This window comes from Loxodonta africana, chromosome 7 (genome assembly GCF_030014295.1).
Source record: "Loxodonta africana isolate mLoxAfr1 chromosome 7, mLoxAfr1.hap2, whole genome shotgun sequence".
NCBI lineage: Eukaryota > Metazoa > Chordata > Mammalia > Proboscidea > Elephantidae > Loxodonta > Loxodonta africana.
The window spans coordinates 112,787,099-112,805,015 of NC_087348.1; the positions used below are offsets into that span (position 1 = coordinate 112,787,099).

The 17,917-nt window shown below is 41.8% G+C and overlaps 1 long non-coding RNA gene across 1 annotated transcript in view; it reads right to left on the reverse strand.

The window, feature by feature from the left end:
• Positions 1-3,535: 3,535 nt before the first annotated feature.
• The window catches only part of LOC135231757 (uncharacterized), an 89,935-nt gene continuing 75,553 nt past the window's right edge, over positions 3,536-17,917 (reverse strand). Inside the window, exon 2 of the long non-coding RNA XR_010322504.1 lies at positions 3,536-15,670. This is a non-coding gene — a long non-coding RNA (uncharacterized LOC135231757). The remainder of the gene's footprint in view (positions 15,671-17,917) is intronic.

The window sequence follows — 17,917 nt, forward strand, 5'->3', positions numbered from 1 at the left end:
GTTAAGAGCCAAGGCTGCTAACCAAAAGGTTGGCAGTTCAAATCCGTTACACAGTATACATTTCACACTGTATTTTTGCACACATCCCGAATGAGCTCTTTGTTCTTTTTGCTTTCTTTTCATTTTCTTGGATTTTTCAGGAAGACAATCGTATCATCTCTAACTATGACAATTTGTGTCCTACCTTCCAGTATTTATACTCCTCAGGCTTTTTTTCCTATTATATTGGCTAGAATTGTCTAAGCAATACTAAATATTGTGCTAGATACTTGACCAATAAGCCACATCATGAAAAACAGAGAAAAGATTGAAGTTGTCAAGGATTTCATTTTACTTGGATCCACAATCAACACCCACAGAAGCAGCAGTCAAGAAATCAAAAGGCGCATTGCATTGGGCAAATCTGCTGCAAAAGACCTCTTTAAAGTGTTGAAAAGCAAAGATGTCACATTGAAGACTAAGGTGTGCCTGACCCAAGCCATGGTATTTTCAAACGCATCATATGCATGTGATAGCTGGACAATGAATAAGGAAGACTGAAGAAGAACTGACACCTTTGAATTGTGGTGTTGGCAAAGAATATTGACTATACTATGGACTGCCAAAAGAACAAACAAATAAATCTTAGAAGTACAACCAGAATGCTCCTTAGAAGCAAGGATGGCAAGACTGCATCTTAGATACTTTGGACATGTTATCAGGAGGGATCAGTCTCTAGAGAAGGACTTCATGCTTGGTAAAATACAGGGTCAGTGGAAAAAAGGGAGACCCTCAACGAGATGGGTTGACACAGTGGCTGCAACAATGGGCTCAAACATAACGATTGTGAGGATGGCACAGGACTGGGCAGTGTTTTCGTTCTGTGATACATAGAGTCGCTATGAGTCAGAACCGACTTGACGGCCCCTAATGACAACAACGGATATTTGAATTAGCTCTCTTACCATCTTTCTATTGAAGATATTTGAATGCTAAAGACTATATTTTCCAGATTCTTTTGCAGCTAGAGATCCAGATGTGAACTAAATTCTGCCATTTAGATGTACTGTGTGAGATCTGGAAAGCAAAAGAGAGGATGAGGTGGTCTTGCTATGACTTGTGGCTATCACCACTCGTTATGGAGGTCATGGTGTCACCTGACAGGTTGCAGCAGGTTGCAGTGTTCAATCTCCAGTTTTCCTGGTGTCAAAAAATATTGGCAGTATGTTCTAACTTTGATTTTGAATCCTTGGATTACATTTTCAGGTGTCGATTCCCAGACTTCTCAGGGTCCAGAGGCTGTTGTGGATGTCAGCATCTCCAGATCTAGATTAGCATAATTCCAGCAGCAGCCTCAGAGAGCTCTCCTAATGGGTCAGTTTTTGTGTTGTTTTGGAAGCTATTCTAAAAGGTTTAGTCTAGTGTCTGCTCCTTTATTACTCAAGTCTCTATATTAAATCCCTTCCTGCTTAAAATACATAGTATTTATGCTTCCTTCTCTGATTCTTGACTAGTAATGATGCACTTCTCTTCCTCATTCCTTTTTAAATGGGAATGCTTTGATTTGATATGATGTTGGTTGTTCATACCAGACATTCATCACCTTAAGTCCTTCTGATCCTACTTTACTAAAACTGAGGTTGTTTTTTTAATCAGGAAAGGATATAGAACACTATCAAGTGCATTTTTGGGTCCATTATAAAATTTATGTCAAGATGATTATACTTTTCTATTTTCCTACTATTTTGATGAATATCATTAAAAGTTTTTTTTTTTTTTGTAGTGATAGATAACCCTGTATTACTGGCAACTAAGAGGTTTTTTTGCTTGCTTGTGTACTTTAATGAGAAAATTTAACCCATTCATATTTATTATACTCACCATGTTTGGCCTTCTGTCATTGTTTTCCATACTTTCTGAGCTATTTTATGCTTCTTGTTTATATATGGAGTCCTTGGATGATAAAAACGGTTAATGCGCTCAGCTGCTAATTGAAAGGTTGGAAATTCAAGTCCACCCAGGGGCACCTATAAAAAAATGGCCTGGAAATCTATTTCTGAAAAATCAGCTATTGAAAATCTATGGAGCACAATTCTATTCTGACATACATGATGTTGCCATGAGTCAGAATTAACTCAACAGCAACTGTGTGTGCATTTTTACTGGTTATTAAAATATATATACATATGTATATACATATATATAGGTATCTGTGTGTGCATATCATATTTTTACACAGATGACATGCACCTTCTACATTTGTTTGCTAACCATGACATCCCCCTGTGAGGTATTTTCATAAATGCACTGATAATTTTTTTAAACCAACATGTAAAAAAAAAATTGGCATAGCAGCTCTTATGAAAATATCTCGTGGGGGGAAGGCTTTGAAAAGGCATTTGATAAAACCTTATGGAGAAATCACATGATTTTTTCCATTTTGCTCAGTTAATATGGTATGATGGTTAATGATATGTGTCAACTTGGGTAGGCCACGATTCCCAGCATTGTTTAATTATCTTCCATTTTATGTGCTGTAACTCCTAAACCTCTATATGTTAATGAGGCAGCATTAGTGTGGGGTGTATCTGGAGTCACACCCTTACTCAAGTCACAGCCTTACTCAATTATCTGATATAAGTGGAGTTTCCTTGAGAATGTGACTTACATTCAATATATATGGATGGTCTGGCAAAGCTCGCTCTTGCGCTGGATCCTGCATCCAGCTCATCATCTGACCTCCAGTTCTTGGGACTTGAGCCTATCGTCTGATCTACTGATTCTGAGATTCGCCAGCTTCCATAGCACTGTGAGCCAACAGCCTACCATCTGACCTGCCAATTGTGGGTTCATCAGCCCATGCAACCAGATTAAGTCAGGAGAAGCATCCAACCTGATGCCTGACCCACAGATTTGGGACTTGCCAGCCTCCACAAATGGCATGAGCCATTTCCTTGAGATAAATCTCTCCCGCCCACCCACCCCTCGCCACTGTCTCTCTCTCTCTCTATGTATACGTATAATGCTTTGCTGGTTTTGCTTCTGTAGAGAACCCAGTCTAAGACATATGGCAAATTTCATTAACATAGTTTTTAGTTCCTACTATGAAATCATTCTATTTCTAGAAGAAAAAAATTACAATTTGTCATGGTGTATTATATGTTGCTGGATGTTGTCTGCCTATATTTATTTAGGGTTTTATGCCAGTATACACAAATAAGATTTGTCCAGGTGTTTGTTACCTTTATTAGATTTTTGCTATCATTTTGTGACTTTATAAAAGACTTCTCAAAAGTTCCTTCTTTTTCTACCCTGCAAGTTAAAGAAAAACCCTTGAAATTACTACTAAAAGACTGATATAATTCACCTATGAAACTACCTGAGCTTGGTGAAAGGAAAATCTTGTCAAATCTTTCTTTCTTCTATGGTAAATAGCCTATTTAGATTTCTTCTCTTTATGGCAGTCAGTTTTGGTAATTTGTATCTCCTTTAAAAAATCATCACTTTCACCCAAGTTTCTCAACTTTATTCTTTTAATTTCATTTGTATCATTGGATATTTCCTCATTCTTACTGTTTTTTTTTTTTTTTATAAAAGTGCTTTTTCCATTTTTTCCAGCCTAAATTACCTAGAGGTTATTACTTTTACCATTTTTTTCCTCAAAGAACCAGCCCTTATGTTTATTAATATTAGCATTTTTTGTTTTCTAAATCAGTAACTTTCCACTTTATAAATCATCTGCTCTCCTTGTTTTTTTTCCCCAAACAAAAGGTCTTACATATTTATTAGTGAGTCAAGCCATTAATGTGGGAGCATAAAAACAGAAGAAAAAATACGAATTTTTCCAATAAAACAAAGCTCTGGTGGCATGTGGTTAAGTGCTTGGCTGCTAACCAAAAGGTTGGCAGCTCAAACCTACCAGCCGCTCCACAGGGGAAAAGACCTGGCAATTTGTTCATGTATAGATTACAGTTTGGGGGCAGTTCTACTCTGTCTTATAGGGTCACTGTGAGTCAGAATTGACTAGACGATTCTAACAGCAACAATGTTCAGATAGTGGCAAAATTTACAGATTGATATGGTCAGGTGCTAGTCAATAGAGGGCAAATATGTGTGCCATCACATGTGTGACAACTTTAGACCCAGCTTGGTTCTTCTCCAGTGTCTCCTCTTGGGAGTTGTACCAGGAATCTCTTGATCCTTAAAGTCTTGTGAGAAGACATGGCAAGGATGGAAGTTGACCACAGACACTACAAGGGCAGAGAAAGGGAGAGAAGACTTTTCCTTGGGTTTTTATTTTCCTTTTTCTAATTTCTTAAGTAGATGTTCCTTAAGCTAATTTCATTTTTTCATGTTTATTGGTATATTTAAGGCCATGAAATTTCCTCTGAGCACTGCTTTAATGTAATTTATAGTAGTATATTTTAAGTAGATAGGTAGGTAGATGATAGTAGATAGATCAATCTAGAAAATATATCACTATGTAAATTTTTTCCTTGTTATCTCAAAATTTATTTGAGAGGTGCTAATGTCCAAAAAAAAAAAAAAAAATTTTTTTTTTTTTTCTAATGTCCAGGTAGAAGGGTTTTTGTTTTCTGAGTGTTTTGTTGGTGGTGGCGTTCTTTGAAGTTTCTACTTTTATTTCATTATGATCAGAGAATGTTGAGTGACTATTCCTGCTTTGGGGAATACATTGACTTTTTGTTGTTGTTGCCTGATATTGGCCATTTTTGTAAATGTTTCTGGTACTCTGACTGGTCAGAACTCAATGTCTCCGAGCACTGTGCAGCTCTGGATCTTCATTCAGTTCACAGCCCCCAGTAGCCAGCCGTTCTCTGCCAGGCCTTGCAGAATTTCACTCTGCGCAGGTACAGTTTGGTGTTGGGTCAAAACTCAATGGGCTGTCTATGCAGATTTCTAGGAGTCCTTTTCTGCTGGGCTGTCTCTTCCCTGCCTCCCTATGCCACAAACTCCAGCTGCAGCCCTGACCTCCAATTTCTATGTCTACTCTCTAGGCATACTTTCCTGGGCTTCAGTTTGTAAAGTGCTCCCAGGCAGAAAGCCAGATGCGCATGGAGCTCACCTCAAGTGCTTCTCTTAAGGATCATAGCCCTGTGCTGTCTGTTGTCCCATGCCTTAAACCAGTTGCTTCATGTGTTTTGTCCAATTTTATAATTGTTTACAGTCGAGGGTAAATGCAACACTTGTTACTTAGTTATGGACAGAGATACCCTGACACTTGTTTCTACAGTTCTTTTTCCACCTTTTTTTTTCCCTTGTAGTGTCTTTATATAGATTCTGTGCCAGTTATTTTGAATAAGGTAGGACCTTCCGTGACCATCTATTTAAAGGAAGTTCATGTCAATTACAGGTCAGGGCCATGATACTGGCTAACAGCAATTTTCTCTGGTTCACATTGAATTTCCTTCTACATAAGGTATGCATGATTTTGTCAGATTTTACTTCTCCCTAGCCAACAGACCAGTTGCCATCCACTCATGGAGAACTCATATGTATCAGAGTGGAATTGTACTCCATAGGGTTTTCAATGACTAATTTTTTGGAAGTAGATTGTCAGGATTTTCTTCCAAGGCACCTCTGGGTGGACTCAAACCTCCAAGCTTTCCTTTAGCAGTCAAGTTTGCACCACCCAGGGACTCGAAACCAGTTGCCCTCAAGTCAACTCCAGCTCGTGGAGTCCACCCACTGTCCAGGGAATCCAGGTCATACTAGCATAATAGAATGAATTGGGCAGCTTTCCTCTCATTTCTGGGATAAATTGTTCGAACTCACTTATAAAACCATCTGTTCCTGTGGCTTAACTGGGGGAGGGCTTCTTAAATGTCTATCTTGATGATCAGTCTATCCAAGTTTCTATTTCTTTTTGAGCCGATTTTGGCTTTTTTATATTTTCCAGAAATGTTTCCATTTCACCTAATTTTTCAAATGTAGTAACTTTAGAAAACATTAACTATCATTTTTTAAAAAGTATATTTGTTTTTTATTCTGTATTTGTATCTTCTATGTTGCTTTTTCAGTTTTGTAAGAGATCTAATTTTTTAGTCTTTCAAAAAATGAGATTAAGGTTTTATTAGTCTTCTCTACTTCTACTATTGTTCCTAAATTTATTTACTTATTAGTTTGCTTTCTTCTTATAATCTGTGGGTTTACTCTGTTATTATTTTCTGACTTTATAAACTGAATTTAGTTCATTTGTTTTCAATGTTCTATTATAACTTATAAAATTATAAGTTCTGTTTTAGCTATGTCCCATAAATGTAGGCGTGTAACGCTTTCATTATCTTTCAGTTCTAAGCATTTTGTAATTTCCCTTATGATATCCTCTTTAACCCAAGGTTATTGACTAAGACTTTTGGTATCCAGATTTACAAGATTTTGAAAAGCTGCCCCTGTGTTTTTTATTTCATTATAATTGATGGGGAGATTTACTGAAGCTTTCTTTATGGGATATTATATGGTTGATTTTTGTAAATGTTCCATGTGCATTCTTAAAAAATGTGTACTGTCCGTTGAGTGAAAAGTTCTACATTATCTATTAGATCAAGCTTATTTTATTATTCAAGTCTTCTACATCTTTGCTCCTTTTGGCTGCTTTATCTATCCATTTCTGAAGAGTATGTCTTTAAATCTCCAGTTGAAATTATTGACCTATTTCTTCACATAGTTCTGTCCATAGTCAGTTGCTGTATATATTTTGAAGGGGTATTGTTAGCAACATATTCATGATCATAGTATATTTTTTATTCTAATACTAGTATGTGCCATTTTTTGCCCCTTATGGCATTTTCACTTAAACTTGTTTTCCAGGTGTTAAAATTGCTGCCGTGGTTTTTGTTCATATTTGGCTGCCTTGTCTTTTTCCATCGTTTAAAATGTTTAATCTTACACTCTTGTTTTAAAAGTCTTTTGTAGCTATTGCGACATCTTTAAAAATCCAATCTGTGAGTACTGTGTGAGGTAGGAATTTCAATGTCTCTGGGGAATCTGGGTGAATGGAATGGAAGGGTAGACCACTGGGGCCAGTAATGCAGTTAGAGGCAGAGGTATTCCAAGGTGGAGAAGCCTGCAAATGTAATTCATAATGGGTTTTCTTAATTTATTCCAATCAAACGAATTGATGCCTTGGGAGTTAGGTCTGATCCTCAAAGGCTTAATATGCTTTCTGAAAGAGCTGAGGGAATCAGTATATGGCCAGCTGCGCCTTGTTTCAATCAGAAAAGGAAATTTCAAAGGTCAGGCAAAGTTTCCTTCCCAGGAGAGTTCAAAGACAGGCAATCTTCATGAAACACTGGGGAAGTGAATGCCAAAGGAAGGAGAGAGAGACCTTAACCATGACATTACTGAGCATCCACATGCTTCCTCTGGTCTACATTCCTTAAGTTATTACCCAACAGCTCAAGGGATTAAAACCTTTTTGAAAAGACTGGCTTCTTTCCAAAGAACTGGCAGGTGGGTAGACAGCACAGATGACCCACTGAAATACACTAAAGTCAGACATTCGCCTTGTGGAGTAATGAGAAAAAAACTCACAATAGGACAAACTGCCTACTGAATTGCACAAAGACCCGTTAGAAAAAATTAGGGCCTAATAGAGTGGGTGAGGCAAACTTGATGTGCACAATTAATTGTTCTGCTTGATCTTTGAAACGTGAGGGAAAGTGGGACAAGGATATAGAGGCTGTGCAAACCCTTTTCTATATTCTAATATAGATATCCCAGGAGGATTTAGAGGAAGCTATTCATACACTGTGAAGAACAGGAACTCCATGATACTTAATTGTGCTCATGAGGAGCCTGTACATAGACCAAGAGGCAGTCGTTCGAACAGAACAAGGGGATACTGAGTGATTTAAAACCAGGAAAGGTGTGTGTCAGGGTTGTTTCCTTTCACTACACTTATTCGATCTGTATGCTGAGCAAATAATCCAAGAAGCTGGACTATATGAAGAAGAATGCAGCATTGGGATTGGAGGAAGACTTGTTAACAACCTGCAATATGCAGATGACACAACCTTGCTGGCTGAAAGAGGACTTGAAGCACTTACTGACAAAAATCAAAGACTATATAGCCTTCAGTATGAATTACACCTTAACATAAAGAAAACAAAAATCCTCACAAATGGACCAATAAATCATGATAAATGGAGAAAACATTCAAGTTGCCAAAGATTTCATTTTACTTGGATCCACAATCAACACCCATGGAAGCAGCCATCAAGAAATCAAATGACATATTGCATTGGGCAAATCTGCTATGAAAGACCTCTTCAAAGTGTTAAAAAGCCAAGATGTCACTTTGAGGACTAAGGTGTGCCTGACCCAAGCCATGATATTTTCAGTCACCTCATATGCATGCAAAAGCTGGACAATGAATAAGGAATACTGAAAAATTGATGCCAATTGGTGTTGGCAAAGAATATTGAATATACCATGGACTGCCAGAAGAACGAATAAATCTGTCTTGGAAAAAGTACAGCCAGAGTGATCCTTGAAAGCAAGGATGGAGAGACTTTGTCTCACATACTTTGGATATGTTATCAGGCTGCACTAGTCCCTGGTGAAGGAAATCATGCTTGGTAAGGTAAAGGGTTAGCAAAAAAGTGGAAGACCCTCAATGAGATGGATTGACACAGTGGCTGCAGCAGTAGACTCAAACAGCAACATCTGTGAGGAAGGCACAGGACCAGGCAGTGTTTCATTCTTTTGTACAGTCCCTGTGAGTCAGAACCAACTCGGTGGCACCTACCACCTCACACATTTCCTTGATCCAAAGATTCTGTGTCTGATTTTTAATGTGTAAGCAACTGCCTGTGCCAAATAGTGTGCAGAACACAGAATTAGACACGGTTCCTGAAAAAAGAACTTGCGTTCAAAGTAAGGCAAACATTTCAGGAGATACACTAGGTAGAATATTTTTGAGGCAGAGCTATGAAGGAGATCACGCGCATGCACACGCACACACACGCAGGGTGGGCGTGGTGGTTCAGTGGTAGAATTCTTGTCCATGTGGGAGACCTGGGTTCAATTCCCAGCAGCCACCACCCATGTACCAGTGAAGGTTTGCCTGTTGCTATGGTCAACAGGTTTCAGTGGAGTTTTCAGACTAAAATAGACTAGGAAGAAAGGTCTGATGCCTGACTTCCAAAAATCAGCCAACGAAAACCCTGGTTCGATCTCCAACCTATTATGAGGATGATGCTGGACTGGGCAGCATTTCTTTGCATTGTGCTTAGGGTTGCCAGGAGTCGGGGCTACTTGACATCAGTTACCAACAAGGCTTTCAAAAAGAAAAAGCCACAATTTCATAAAAACTCCTTGTATTTTTGGCCCAGGACACAAACCATTCCCAAGCCAACTCTTCAGACAAGGATTGGACTGGACAATGGGTTGGAGAGGGATGCTGGTGAGGAGGGAGCTTCTTGGATCAGGTGGACACTTGAGACTATGTTGGCACCTCCTGCCTGGAGGGGAAATGAGACGGTAGGGGGGTTAGAAGCTGGCGAAATGGACACGAAAAGAGAGAGTGGAGGGAGAGAGCGGGCTGTCTGATTAGGGGGAGAATAATTGGGAGTATGTAGCAAGGTGTATATAAGTTTTTGTGTGAGAGACTGACTTGATTTGTAAACTTTCACTTAAAGCACAATAAAAATTAAAAAAAAAAAAATCCTTATATTTCTACCTCTAGCAAATAAGTAAACAATGATGTGAGATACTTTTGGGGAAGAGGGAAGGACAATCATCTCTTTAAACTTCCTAACAACCCTGGAGGCAGGTGTTAGCATCTTCTCCAATTTACAGATGTGGAAAGGACGTCAAGGAGGTTAACGACTGACTCCAGGCCATACAGATGTTAAGTCCAAGTCTGGCTGCAGGTTTCCTTCCCATTACCTTACAAAGGGTACATGAAGGAAGAAGTTGCTCTTCCATCTTTGAACTGACCAGGAAGGAATTACAGTTGGCAGCTTCAGAACCAAACACACTGAACTTAGCCTTTAAAGGTTGAGACTCATAGACAGTAGCAGCCACTAAATTCATGGACCTGAGCAGATCACAACGGGAGTTTTGGACTCCTTGTGCGGCTTTAATTCTCAGACCTGTTCCCAGGAGCTCTAAGGAAATCTGTTCATTCATGTAGGTGCTTTGTTAATGCTACATTAATCACAGAACCTCTGGGATAAAAGGGCTCTTACCAGACTCTATGGCCTGACATGCCCATTTTACAGGAGGGGCCTGGCCAATGTCATATTCTCATGAGTGATGAAATTGGATCTGGAATCTTCGCTCTGAGTCTCACACCCCTAGGCTGCAATGATGGATCACCAACATTTTTGTTGACTAGAAAAAGGGCTGGTACAAACACATCTTGGTAACATTTGTTAAAATACATCAAGTGACACCTTTTAAACCAATGTCAATGGTTTCTATTTGTTTCTAATTTGATTCCCCTTTTGGATTTTGTTCTTCAGGAAATGCTAGGCTAGGTAATGAGGACTCTGGAAGCCATGAGTCCCAGACCTTACTGCAGAAACCCCAGCATGACCTATTGAAACTCCTAATCATTCAGTGTTGTCTTGAAGCCACTGAATAACTGGGAATGGTTTGGAAGCTGGCTTCTCAAATCATTACCCAGTACACCGACAGAAAGTGCTATTTACCTGGAGAATTGTTATAATTCTACCTAGCAAGTCCATAGTAAACTGGCATCTCCTCCCTGCCAGGAGGTGGTTCACATCAAAGTTGTGTTAACTTTTTTTTTAAGGCCAGTTAACTGGGATGTCCCATGAAACCATGACCCTCCAAACCAAGGAACCGAATTCCATGAGGTGTTTAGTTGTACATAAGCAGCCTTGGCAGCTACTCTTTTTTTTTTTTGGATGTTGTTGTAAATGTAACTATCATATAAGTTTTGCCAATTGAACTTTTTACAGGTGTACAACTTATGGACAGTAATTAGAACAATCAGCTGTGCAACCCTACCCTTAATCAATGTGATTTTTCCATCACTGTTAACCTCCTTCCCCCTCACCCCGGTAACCACTAATAAACTTTGGTCTCTATACGTTTGCCTTTTCTTGTCTTTTTGTATAAGTGAAGTCATACAATATCCGTCCTTTTGTGACTGGCTTATTTTGCTCAGCATATTGTCTTCCAGTTCCATCCATACTGTAGCTGTATCAAGACTTCATTTCTCCTCCTGGCTGAGCTGTAGTTGTACTAACTTTTAAAAGTTCATTGTCAGCCTGCCTTCACCAAACCTGACCACTAACTGCCTTCTCCTGAGAATCCAGTTCAAATCCACTAAGCCTCCTGACAGACAACAAAGAGGGAAACAGTAGGTAAAAATAAGAGCCAGAAGTACTTAGAGGATCTCTTATACAGAGTGTGATGTTGTTTATCAGTCTGGCAACTAAAGCCTTGGGAGGCAGGTCTTGATTTATGTTCTGTGAGGTTTTTTTATTATTGCACTTTAGGTGAAGGTTTACAGAACTAGCTTCTCATTAAAGTTAATACACATATTGTTTTATGACATTGGTTACCAACCCCATGATATGTCAACACTCTCCCTTCTTGACCTTGGGCTCCCTATTACCAGCTTTCCTGTCCCCTCCTGCCTTCTAGTCCCTGCCCATGGGCTGGTGTGCCCTTGAGTCTCGTTTTGTTTTATGGGCCTGTCTAATCTTTGGCTGAAGGGTGAACCTCAGCAGTGTGTTCTGTGAGGTTTTTGTTTTAATTTTTTTTATTGTGCGTTCAGTGAAAGTTTACAGAGGAAATTCATTTCCCGTTTGATAGTTTGTACATATTCCATGACATTGGTTTCATTCACTACAATCTACTAGCACTCCCCTCATTCCCATCCTAGGTTTCCAGTTTCCTTTTGTCTACCTCTTCCTGCCTTCTCATCTTTGACCTCGTGCAAATGTTTCCCTCATCTTGTATAGCTCTGTGAGGTTCTGAACGCATCAGCAAGGAGGAAGGGAATGGCCATTTATTGAGCATCTTCATTGTACAAGGCACAACATTATGCCCTTTTTCAATTTCAATTTATACTGCCAGCAACATCCTCTAGATAGTAAAACTGACCTCACTTGATAGATGCAGGGCAGCTGCAGCTCAGGGATCCTGCGACTTGACTCAGGTCAGTTGTTAGCAAGTAGCCGAGTGAATATTCACATAGGTCTCTGCTTCCCCAAGCTGATGCTCTTTTCACAACACAATACCCAAGATCTCCTAAGCAAGAATGCCGAAATGTTCTCAATAAGGAACCCCTGGAATAAATATTTCTCCTCTTCCCCTGAGCAACAGATCAGGGATTCAGCAGTGTGTTAGGATGTCCAGTAGGGAGGGCTAAATTCATAGCCTATCCTCTAAATAGTCTAAGGTTGTTCACCATAACTGCTACCATGTAAGGCCTTTGTTCAAACACACCTGGGCAGTAAAGGTTTCTTTAGACCAGGAGAGCGGCAAGAAGGAAATTATCGAAAGGCAGTAGGTTGTAATGACAAAGAGCATGGGCTCTGAATTCACACTGTCAAGGTTTAAATCCCACCTCCTATTTTCCTTTAAAACAATCCAATGCACAGGTGTACGTGTTTGGGTGTTGGAGGCAATATAGACAAACGGGCAAGAATGGCCACGGGTTGGGGTTTGCTAAAGTTGGCCAATGGGTACACGAGGAATATTATATTATTCTACTTTTATGTATGTTTGAAATGTTCCATAACAAAAGGTTAAACATAAATAAATCTGGGCTCCTCCACTTACTGGTTGTGTGACTTTGGACAAGTTTTTGGCCTGCCTCAGTTTCCTCACCTATAAAACTGGGTACTAATAGTACCTACCTCACAGGGTTGTGTGAGAAATAAATGAGGTAATATATGTAAAGTACTGAACTACTACTATTATCTATAGCCTAACTATTATGTCCCAGGCACTGGATTTGTCCTTTATAAATACACTGTTTCAATTCACTCCTTTCAGCAATCCTACAAGGCAACAAAACTTCCATTTTTAACATGATGAAATGGACTCTCAGGGGTTCCAGAGACAAAACTGCATTAAAACTCAGATTTGGACCAGACTAAATGGTCTGACTGAGACTAGAAGGACCCCAGAGACTGTGGTGCCCAGACCTTCTGTTAGCCCAAGGCTGGAACTATTCCCAAAGCCAACTCTTCAGACAGGGATTGGACTGGACTATAAGATAAAAACTGATACTGGTGAGGAGTGAGCTTCTTGGCTCAAGCGGACACATGAGACTATGTGGGCAGCTCCTATCTGGAGATGAGAAGGCAGAGGAGGACAGAAGCTGCCTGAATGGACACAGGAAATTCAGGGTGCAGAGAAGGAGTGTGCTGTCTCATTAGGGGGAGAACAACTTAGGAGTACACATAGCAAGGTGTAAATAAATTTTTGTATGAGAGCCTGACTTGATTTGTAAACTTTCACTTAAAGCGCACACACAAAAAGAATGATTAAAAAAAAAAGAAGAAGAAACCCAGGTTTGCTCTCCAAGCCTTGTTTTCTACTAGATGGCCCAATTCCCTAAAAGTGACTTTAGGGTTCATTTACAGATGTGGGAAACTGAGGCTCAGTGGAGTCAAGCGATCCACAATTCTCTGCGGTAGGCTGAGAGCTAAATGCAGATTCGGCAATTACAAAACACACAAACCCAGCTCTTTCTACTAGACTGGCCAGGCTGTCCTCACACTGTCCTCTGGCGTCCACCCTGGAAGAGGGGAGCTCTCCAGCAGCCGAGGGGCCAGTGTGAAGAGCGGGGATGGACAGGCTCTACTTGCTCTACCTTCACAGCCTCCACTCCTGGGGCAGAAGTGGGAAGAACTCGGCATTTCGGCAGTCCAGTGGCCACTGTAACGTGTGGGATGGCAGGAGAAGCCCCTCTCTACCTCCCACCCTGATCAAGCGGCTCCTTGGACCAGTGGCCTTCGATGGTTCCCAGACCCACAAGCACTGTGGCTTGTACAACACAGCCAAACAAAGGGGAGGAAAACAGAAACCCAAAAGGCACTTTACTCTAGCAGCCTCTGCACTTGATACATATTCTCGTAAATCTCTTTCCAGAGCCACTGGCACTTGAGCAAGCCGAAGAGGTGGCGTGTCTCCCTCTGAGACAAGATCTCACGGCATGGCCCGCAGAGCTCTGTCAGCCCTGCTGTTCCCAGGATCTCTGCGCATTGGCTGGAGTCCCTCCTTCCAACAGCTGCTTCTCCTCCTCAGAGATTCCCTCCGAGAGGCCCCAAATCCCCAGTAACAGCCTGTGCCATCAGTGAAGGCATCATGCAGCCACAGAGATTAGAGAAGCACCTCTCTTCCCACAAATCTCTCAGTAATCAGCCATGACAGGAGAACAGACACACTCGGAACCCTTAACAAGAAATCTGAGTTTCAACAAGGGGGGAAAACCCGCAACAGCCAGCAGAAGTCATAAAGGTGTCAGGGCAGGCGCCAGGCCCTCTCTAACCATGCCTGTAGAATGGCCACTTTGCACGGAAAACTCAACAGGATGGCCAGCAATTTACATCCTTTTAGCTGAGCACAGAGGGAAGCCAGACTTTTACTTCCAGGGCCCCTTTTGTGTAGCTGTTTGCAAATACAGTATTTAACCAGAAAAAGCTAACTGATATAAAAACCACTGGCGGTCCCATTTCAATCAGAACTTTTTTTTTTTTTTCTTGCTAAAACAATCCAATTCAAATATTCTTTCTGCCCCTCTCAAGATTCTCTCAATCTTAAAATGATCCAGTCAAAAAGTGTAATTGTACTGGAAGTGATTAACAGCCAGGAGTGAAGTAGCTGAGGGGAGAGGGAAGTGGAGGGAAGAAAGCCACTCGCCTCCCTGAGCTTCAGGGGTGCCCCACGGAGCAAGACCGCCTCCTGACAAAACAAGATAAACAACCTGTTGAAGGCTATTATCTCCTTTATTCCAAAAATAAATATTTCACTTTCGAGTTGACGTATTTCAAATCACATTAAGCACAGAGAAGAAACACAGGCCCTTTGGAAATTGTGGACAAGTGCAGGAAAGGATCATGTTCAAAACAACAGGGATGGGTAAGCACTGATTCTAGCTGACTCCTGACCCAGAGACTCCCCCACCCGCCAGGTGGAGCTACAAAGCAATTTCTGGAGAGAAACAGACACACACGCTGCTCTGAAGTCTGAAAGGCACATGGACTGGACCCTAAGGTGAATGGCACGTTCACTGATAAAAGGTTTCCTCTTCCCTCCCAAGAAAAGTAGAGAAACTTTAATCAAGTCAAAGACCAGAGAAGACAGGGAGCTCCTGCTTAGAGCCCAGCATCTTGAAAACCCCTGAATACCAGCGCCATTTGTTTCCTGTTGCTTCCCCCCTCCCTGCAGGCAAGTCCCCTGGCCGGTGGCTCACTCGGTGGTCGTGGGGCGCGTGGCCACGTACACAAACACCACGATGAGCAGCACGACCACAGCCAGCGTAGGCAGCACCACCGTGGTGATCTGCTGCCGGGCCTCCTGCATGGCCTGCTTCCGCTCCTTCTTGTCCTTGGACGTCTCCTTCTTGGGCTTCCCTTTGAGCTGCCGCATCTTTCCTGGAGGATGCTAGGAGAGTGCGTCCAGAGAGGCTCTGAAGAAAGGGCCACACTACTCTTGCTGGGACTTCCTGTAGGGAGAACAACTGTGGTCAAGAACGAACAGGGTGAAAAAAAATCATAAGGTTAAAGGCGAATGTAAAGCTAGGAAAAAACCTGCAACTTATATGACAAAGAGTTATGACCGATACAACATACTGGGCTGAGTCCCCTTGGGATCAGCCCCTCTAAGTGGTGGGTCATGGGCACAAACTAGATGTTCCTGGTTCCAGCATCCATCCGTCCTTCCCAGAGAGGGTACACTGTGAACGGAGGTGAGCTGAGATAGGGGCCTCTCAGCTCCAGGGACAGCTGGGCAAGACATGAATATTATCATTTTCTATGTGTGCCATGACGGGCAACGGTGGTTCAGTGGTGGAATTCTAGCCTTCCATGCAGGAGACCCAGGTTCAATTCCCTGCCAAGGCACCTCACGTGCAGTCACCACCCATCTGTCAGTGGAGGCTTGTGTATTGCTGTGATGCTGAACAGGTTTCAGTGGAAGGTCCAGGTTAAGACTAGGAAGAAAGGGCTGGCGATCTACTTTGGAAAATCAGCCAATAAAAATCTTATGGATCACAACATTCCAATCCACAACTGATCATGGGGACGGCATAGGACTGGGCAGTGTTCTGTTCTGTTGTTCATGGGATCACCGTAAGTTGCTGGCCAACTCTACAGCAGCTAACAACATTCTCTTACCACTTCTCTTGTCCCCATATGTCCCCATATGGACCCAGAAACTCTCCTGTATCAGCAATCTTTTTATTGTATCAGCAATGATCTATCATTAAACTTTTCTGTATCATCAATGATCAGGCAGTTTCTCATGGGTTCGAGAAGACTGGCATTATCACACTGGGATCAATAATTCCACTCAAATGCAACTGTGAAAGTTCAGAATGGCGCCACTTTAGGCAAACGTCCAGATTCCTTAGGCTTTAAAATAACACCCAGAAGTACTTTCTTAAACCCTGACCAATGTAGGAACTTCTGGCCTTACCAATTCTCCTTTTTCAAAGCTTTCAAAGAACTTTCAGACCAATCTGGGTTCAAACCCAGGACATACCACTTACTGGCTGAATGACTTTGGGCAAGTCACTGAGCTTCCTTCCACAGGCCTCAATGTCACCGCCTGAACAATGAGAACAATTTCTGTCTTAAAGGATGTATGAGGATTCGAAAAGGAAATGCATACCTATGTGTGCTCTGCCTGCCCACAGGGAGGCTATACAGGCTGCAAGCTGGCCAAGTCAAGCCAGACAGAGCTGGGTTCTCTCATATCACTGTGTGGTGCCTCCTGAACTTAGAACTAAGTTTCAGTTACCACCTGTGAGGTGGTAGTAACAGTGGCGCCTAATCTCACAGGACTGTTTGTTGTTGTTGTTAGGTACCGTAGAGTTCATTCCAACTCATAGTGACCCTACATATAAGAGAACCAAACGCTGCCTGGTCCTTCACCACCCTCACAATAGTAGGTATGTTTGAGCCCAGTGTTGCAGCCACAGTGTCAATTTATCTCACTGAAAGTCTTCCTCTTTTTCATTGACCTTCTACTTTACCAAGCATGACGTCCTTCTCCAGCAACCGGACAGAACTGTGGTGAGGATTAATTAAGCTTCTGTGTAACACGGGGCTTGGCAAACATAAGGCACTCGGTTTGTGTTAGCTGCCATTTCAGGAACTTATCCCAACAGTCCTATCAGTTAGGTGAACAGGTTTTACTGCCCCCATTTAATAAATGAGGAAACAAAGGAGCAAAGAGGAAAAATGACCTGCCGACAGTCACCCAGCCTGTAAATAGTATCCAGTGGCTTCTAACAGTGCAATCGTCAGCATCCCTTATCCAAAGCTACGAACCACAGTCCATTCCCTCCCTAGCATGGCCTCTTGAAATTGTTTAAAAAGAAGAGACAAGCTATTAGCAGCACTCTGACTTGTGGCCCTCCCCATGGTAGCTAACGGCCTGTCAGGTCTGTAAAAGTCAAGGAGGACCCTCTGTTTTCTCTTGCACAGCCCTTCACAAGGCTGGCTGCTGGCGGGCAGCACCATGGTCCCAGAGTTAATAGGTGCCCTGGCCGTGCGGGCTCATAGCACCAAACCTAGATTTCCACCCTGCTCCTTTAGCTGTGGGCAGTTTCCTCCCACAGAGGTACAGTTGACATTCAAAGGCCCCAGCTTCTGTGATGACCAGATCTTGACATTTATGAGATGCACTCAGAAGTTCCTGCAGGCTTGGAAAACGCCTCAAGTTGCTGAGGATGGTGCAGGTCTGGTCAGGATTTAAAGGACAA